We start from the raw sequence: 8,020 nt of genomic DNA, 5'->3' as shown, positions 1-8,020 counted from the left end.
AAAATTCTCCAAATTCATTTGAGTTAAACTCACCTCCTCTATCTGTTCTCAAACAAGTTATATATGCACCAGCCTCTTTTTCAATAAATGCTTTGAAATTCTTGAATGCACTAAAGGCTTCTGATTTTTCATGTAAAAAATAAACCCAAGTTTTACATGAAAAATCATCAATAAAACTTATGATATACCTTTTGTCACTGTTGGAAGCGGGTTTGATAGGCCCACATAAATCAGAATGCACAAGTTGAAGTTGCTTTGATGCTCTCCAAGAACTTTGTTTCGGAAAGGATCCTCTATGCTGTTTGCCAACCAAACAAGTTTCACATAACTTTTCTGGAACTTTGAGCAGAGGCACACCGTCTATCATTTTCTTGTATGCAAGTGTTCTTAATCCTGAGTAATTCAGATGGCCAAATTGACGATGCCACAAGTGTGACTCTTTCTCGGAGGAAAGTTCAGCCTGAAGACACATCGAATTTCCTTTTGCTGCCATAGATGCTAACATATAAAACATTCTATTTCCACTCATGTTAGTTTGCATAATTAACCCTCTTTTAGGATGATAAACTTTACAAGTCCCTTGCTGAATTAGAATAGCTAAACCCTTCTCCTGAAGTTGCCATATGCTCAACAAATTACTTTTCAACTCAGGTATGTAAAAAACATTTGAGATTACCTGAATAATACCATTTACTTGAAGTCGTACACTCCCTTTAGCTACCACTGCCATTCTAGTGTCATTCCCAAGCTTCACTGTTTGTTTAAATCCTTCCTCTAGCTTCGAGAACCATTCTTTGTTTCCGTTCATGTGATTTGAACACCCCGAGTCAAGAAACCAAGCTTCTTCTATTTTGGTTTGACCAGCATCAACATAAGACATTAGCAGAACCTCTTCGCCTTCTTCTACATGTTCAGCGTAGTTAGCCCGTTTCTCCCAATCAGGACACTCATATTGAAAGTGTCCCAACTGATGACATTTGAAACATTCTACAGTGGCTCTATTCATAGATGACCTCCCTCTTCCTCTACCTCGACCCACTCGGAATGAGCCTCTGCCCCGTCGTGGTTTGTCGTCATAAGAAATTCTTAATGCTTGTTCTTCCTCCTGATTCCCATGCATTTTTTGCTCTTGAACAAGTAAACTTCCATGGAGCTCATCAACAGTCATAATATTTATGTCATTTGACTCCTCAATTGAACATACAACATAATTGAATTTGGGAGTCAAAGATCTCAAAATCCTACCCACCACTGTGCTTTGATTCATATCTTCTCCATTCACTTTCATTTTATTTACCGCCATGAGGGTTCGTGAAATGAAGCCATCGATCTTTTCTCCTTCTTTCATAAACAACATTTCAAACTCCTTCCTCAATGCCTGCACTTGCCGAAGAAGTCCCGATTGCTGGTGCTGGAATACCTTCATCCACCAGGTTCCACATCTCTTTGCTCCTCAAGAAATTATCCATCAACATCGACCAATGATCATAATGGCCGTCAAATCTTGGAGTCACAAATTTCTCAGAGTTTGTCATGCTTCACTCACTCTCACACTCCTATTTAGTCAGCCCCCTTTTGAAAGCTCTGATACCAAATGTTGGAAATCAGAATTAAACAAAGCTTCCAAAGTGAGTGAAGGAATGTATATTATTCGATTAATCAGTAGCTAATATATAGCCATCTTACAAGTAAAAAGAAATAACCAACTCTACTCTTTACATGCCTATAGAGTAGGAACACAAATAACAAACCATATTTCTCCTAAAGAATAGGTCTTATTCAAACAGACTAAGACTAATAAAACAGTAGATTAAGACAATAATAATGTCCATCTAACAATTTACAATGCTCATTTGATTTGTTTGGAGGTTTTAAGGAATATGATGGCTCAAGCATTAAACGACGCCGGTTAATGACATATGCATTTCTTTTTAAAATTATTTGAAATTTATTTAATCTTAATAATTTATGGTGTTTGGTTCTCACTAATAAGTATGTCAAGAATCAACTTGTTAGAGAATATAGTTTTCTTGTCATTTGATTCTCTGTTACGAAAATATTTCACAAAGATTTGAGATGAATTTCAGAAAAATACTAATTGAAAGCTTGGAGACAGAATAAGGATCAATTCTTGTTTTGACAGTTGCATTCCAATAGAGTAACCTATCTTCTTCTATTTGTCTAATACTAACATGACTTTGGATATTACCCCGACACTTAAAAAATGTTGTCAATAGCGAGGGGAGGTAAAACCTTGCTTTTGTTTCAAAATTGGTTCATTGTTGAGATGGTTAACCGAATTATTTACTATCCTCTTCCTAAAGATGGTGTATACAATCTAGGGGTGGTGAAAATAGAGATGGTGAATTTTCTGTTAGTAGTTCCTATGGATATATTTTGTCTTCTCATGTGTTATTAATACTGATAACGAGTGGAATATCATTTTAAAATGAATAGGACCCTATTAAATTTAGATATTCACTTGGCTTATGGTACATGAGAGACTTTTGACAAAGTATAGACGCCATAAATGGAACACAACAATCCATGATGAGTCCAACCGGTGTATGGACACTGAAGAGACCTTAGTTCATTTGATATGGGATTGTCCTTATATAACACATGTATATATTAGATTTGTTCCTTCTAAGAAAATGCTCAGTTTTACTTTTTTTTACAGGGATTAAATCTTGTACAATCTCAAAAAAGATATTTCAATTTTTGACAAAGCACACTAGAGGTTCATCTTTATGATATCTTGTTGCTACTTGTAGAAATGGAGAAACAAGACTATTTTTAAAGAGGGCTTTCAACGTTTTGGCAGTCCAACAAAAACAATCATGCAACCGATGAAAGAGATTGAGAATGAAAACCGTATGAATAACAAGATTGGGTTGTTGAAACCGAAGATGAGAAATGTTTGCTAGTGTCGTCCAGATGACAATTGGATTAAGTTTAATTGTGATGATACATACAAAAGCTCTACGTCCATAGCTGGATGCAAAGACTTATTTAGAGACTTCAAGAAATTAGATAAGGGGATATGCAGAAAAAACATGTGTATGTGATGCTCACTTCTGAGATATGAACTATGTTGTATGGGATATGTCTTTCCAAAAAAGTGTGTATGACCATAGTTTCTCGACCTTAGTACGTAGCATCAGAAGAATGACTTAAAATAATTGACATGCTTAACGTGAAGAAAATCATTGTGCAGATTGACTAATTATTATCTTACTTTAAATAATAGTAAACTCTTAATTCTTTTAAATTTATCAACAAATGAATTAAATATCATTTTAATTATTCATAATAATGAGATCTCATTTTTTGATACAAGGGAGGGCCTAAGCCCAACAAAAAATTAAGAAAATACTACACGGGGGAAAGAGGCCCCAAGAGAGTCACCGCTAATCAACAGAAGTAACTCTTTCGGGCAATTATCATAAACGATAGTTCTCGGATCATGAAATAAACTCAACTTAGCCATAGTATCTGCACACGAGTTGGCTTCCCTGTAAATGTGAGAAAAACATACTACTTTTTTGTCGGTAATTATGTTTCAAATTTGCATCAACAAGCCTCTGACTTTTCTTAACTGAGTGTCATTACCTTTTAGGTTTTCCACTATATCTTTGTTGTTTGACTGAACTTCCACAAAATAAAATCCTTTGTCGAACAATAGTTTCAAACCTTCTAACACCCCCCAAAGTTCTTCAACTTCCACATTTCATATTCCAATAAGTCTTGAGAAACCCTTGAGCTAACTTCCAATGTAATCCCAGAGCAATCCCCGAAATCCGACATTCCTTTGGTTACTAACCGTGCCATCCATATTCATCGCTATCCACCCTTCTCCAGACGAAGACTATTGGACTTGAATGGTTGTATAGGTGCACATCGAGACTTGACCAATAGGCTTAATACTATATGCATAGGACTTGGTTTTGTCCCAGATCATAGGAGTTAAGCTCGTTGGCATATTATACTCATCATCATGTTTTTGTTTGTTCCTTCAAAACCATACTGTATGACACACCATTGCCCATAAGTTCTCCAACTTCAAAGAACCAGTGTACCCGAACCTATTGGTAAGGTCCAACTTAATCCAATCCTGCAAATTTGTTTCGAAAAAGCAGTTCCAATGTGGCTTTCTAATAAGGGATTTCTAAACTGTCGTAGCAGGATTACAATCTCTTAACACATGGAGAATATCTTATGTAACATTAGGACATAAAGTACAATCAGGGCCACACAAATTCAAATTATGAAGATATGCATTTGTGACCAATCTACCATGATTCACCATCCATATAAAAATATTGATTTGTTCAGGAACTTTGAGGTATCATATTTGCTTCCAAAAACCATTTGTATCAGTGAGAGAATTATTCTTACTTATTGTTTCATAAGCCCTAGAAACTGACATATTACCATCTCGAGCTTCCTTCCATATATAACTTTCTTCTCCATTCTCATTTCTAGGGGGATGAATTGCTCTGATTTCTACAATAGTGTCAACATTTAAGAGGCCTTCAAGGAGGTTAATATTCCAATCTCCATTAATTTTCAACAAGTCTACAACTCGATCCACATGATGAACTTGCAAATCTTGTACAAAATCCTTAAGAAGCTTATCTAATTGGAGCCAACAATCGTTCCAAGCATTAACCTTAAAGCCATTGCCAATGTCCCAAATTGTGGAAGCATTCATGATAGGCCAGTTCTTCTCAATGTGCTTCCAAAGACTCGAGTCTTGAGCTTTGACGCCAACACTCTCCATGTTGTTATTGTTTCTATCATATTTCCCCAGGAGTACTTGGCACCAAATATGATTCTCTCCTTTCTTCAGCTTCCAACCAAGTTTGATCATGCATGCATTATTCATGTCAACCAAATTTATGAATCCCAAACCCCCCATGTATCTAGGTTACATTAATTCGCTCCATTTGATTGTGTGAATATGCTTCTGATCATCTGAATCACCCCAGATAAAGTCCCTTTGCAACTTTTGAATCTCCTGGATACATGTCTTCGGTAATGCGCAAGTCATCATTGTATAATTTGGAATTACTTCAATAGTTTTCTTTGCCAACGTATCTCTACCTGCAAAAGATAAATGTTGAGCTTTCCATCTCGTTAGTTTAGTTTTAGAGTTCTCCATGATGTTATTAAAATATCTTCTTATGGGATTTCTTTATGTTATCGAAACTCCCAAGTACATTCCCAACTCCTTGGTTTCCTTATAGCCAGACATCCAGGCAAGTCCTCTTCTAACCCGAGTAGTTGTATTGCTCGAGAAGAGTACTCTAGCTTATCAATGCTAACGTGTTGCCCTGACTTGTTACATAAATGATCAAGAATATCTTTCACATGGTACACCTTTTTAGTGGTGGCCTTACCAGCAAACATGAGATGTGAGATACTTGGGCCTCTCCTAACAACTTTGATTCCAACCCACTTTCCACTTTCTGCTGCCTCCAAAATAAGATGGGACAATTTTTCCATACAAAGAACAAATCGATATAGGGAAATAGGGTCCTCCTGTCGAATGACTTTAGATGCTTTGAAGTAGTTTGACTCTTTATCATTCCATCTTATGCTCATTGAGACAAAGGAGATTTCAACCATCACAACTTGGATCATCTTTGGAGAAAGTCAACTTCTTCTAACACTCTTTGCACATACTTCCAGCTCAGGTTGTCGTATGATTTTTCCAAATCAACTTTGACCATAAAGTATCCTACCTTTACTTGTTTTATATTCATATTGTGCATTAACTCCTGAGCAAGGACAATGTTCTCATGTATAGCTTCGCCCTAGTATGATATGGTCAAACAATCTTGTCAATGTACTTCTTCAGTCTGTTGACAATAAGCTTGCTCAAACACTTATAGATAGTGTTACATAGACATATTGTCCTGAATTGTTGAACTTGGGTGGGATGAGGGACCTTTGGAATAAGACATATTTCCGTTGATTTCACTTCTTGTATGTGGCTAGGATTATTCCATAACTCTGTAATGTGCTTACAGATGTTAACTCCAACATAGGACCATGATTTTTGATAAAATCCTGCCAGGAAACCGTCTGGATCAAGAGCCTTCCAAGGGGACATATCAAACATAGCATGTTTGATCTCTTCACTATTCACAATAACACTCAAATTTCTTCCAAAGTTGGAATCGAGTTTGGGATAAGTGACTTTCGACATTTGCCAATTTCCCGAGTCTGTGTCTTCAGTGAACAACTTTTGGTAGAAGTCCTTGAATAAATTACTTATCTAAATCGGGTCCTCTATCCAATCCCTTTCCTCATCTTTTATCATATGTATCATGTTCCTTCTTTTTCTTTGCACAACTTTAATGTGTAGTACCAAGTGTTTTTGTCTCCCTCTATGAGCCATTTTACCCTTGACCTTTGATACCACAATAGTTCTTCTTGATCCATAACTTTAGAAATCTCATTCTGCAACATTCTCTCCATTTTGTAAAGACCTTCATGGAATTTTCCTTCATATAATGCCCGTTGAATTTCACTAATTCTTCTTAACATATGTCTCTTCTGTCTCTCGATTGAGTTTGTCGTTAGCTTTTTCCAACCAGTCACTTTTTCTTTAAATTTATTCAAGTTATCCAATGCATGATTATCATTCCTCCATATTTTCTACATCAGAGCATTGTAACCTTTTTCTAGGAGCTACGCACTTTCAAACCAAAATATTCTCTTCTCTTCGGTAGTGTTCACCTCTTTGAAGTGAACCACTATGGGATGGTGGTCAGAAAATTCCACACGAGGAAGAAATATTACTTAAGCATCGGGAAATTAGGATTTCCAAGTATAATTACAAAAGACTTTGTCTAAACGCTAATAGATTCTTCCACCTCCATGAAAGATTGGACCTCTCCAAGTGAATTTATGGCCTAGGAACCCTAAATCCATCAGGTTACAGTTTTCAATTCTATCTTTGAAGTTGTCACATTTTCTTATTAACGCTGGTACTCCCCTCCCCTCTTCTACGAAGCTTGCATAATTTCATTAAAATCTCCCCTAAGCATCTAACTTTCCTAATTTTGCTTTGATAAGTTATGCAACTCTTGCCGTAACTCCTTACGCCCATCCTCCCCGGGACACGTATAAACAGGTGTGAAGAGGCACTCTTCCTCTCCCTCAAACTTGATCTTAGTATGTAAAAACTTGAAATATTTTTGCAGAACATCCACCTTCACTCTATTCGACTTCCATGCCATAAATATCCCTCCCGAGAAGCCTCTCACTTCCGACCTTACCAAAATATTTTTCTTTTGGTACTTGTATCGAATTATTTATTAATAATAAAAGGCTTTTTCTTTATTACGTTTGTTTAATAAAGTCCCTAGAATAGCTAGTCTGTTTAATGTATCAAGTATGACTTAATCATGAGATCACATTAAACATAAGGACACTATTCTTAAAGTATCCGTAGTCGAGCTTTATTGTGAAGTGGGATAACATTAAAGCATTAAGACTATTATGTATATAGACTGATGATCATATCTCATGGATCATGGATAAGGAGTTATCAAGTCTTAAACATAGGTATGAATGTTAAAAGTAATATTTATATTGGATTGACCCGCTATGAGAATACTATATAGAAAGTTATGCAAAGTGTCATAAGTTATTCTCATGGTGATAATGGTGTATACCACCCTTCGACCTGAAACCACTATGGACCCTAGATGTAAAGTCGAGTGCTTTATTGCTGATGAAACATTGTCCGTAACTGGATAACCATAAGGACAGTTGATGGGTACTCCACGAAGCATGCTGAGGGACATGAGTGACCTAGATGGAATTTGCCCATCATGTGTAACAGGATAAATGTCTATGAGCCCAATATTGAACTGGACAAGGATGACACGGTCTATGCCTTGTGTTCAATATAGACATAAGGGCAAAAAGGGTAATTCTACACATAAATATTATCACAGAAGGATTTGTCAGATCACATGACATTTTCGTGTCTTGGGTAGCAGTG

Source organism: Lathyrus oleraceus, chromosome 4, assembly GCF_024323335.1.
Source record: "Lathyrus oleraceus cultivar Zhongwan6 chromosome 4, CAAS_Psat_ZW6_1.0, whole genome shotgun sequence".
Classification (NCBI taxonomy): Eukaryota; Viridiplantae; Streptophyta; class Magnoliopsida; order Fabales; family Fabaceae; genus Lathyrus; species Lathyrus oleraceus.
The sequence above is the reverse complement of the archived record's forward strand: the minus strand, read 5'-3'. Positions refer to the sequence as shown.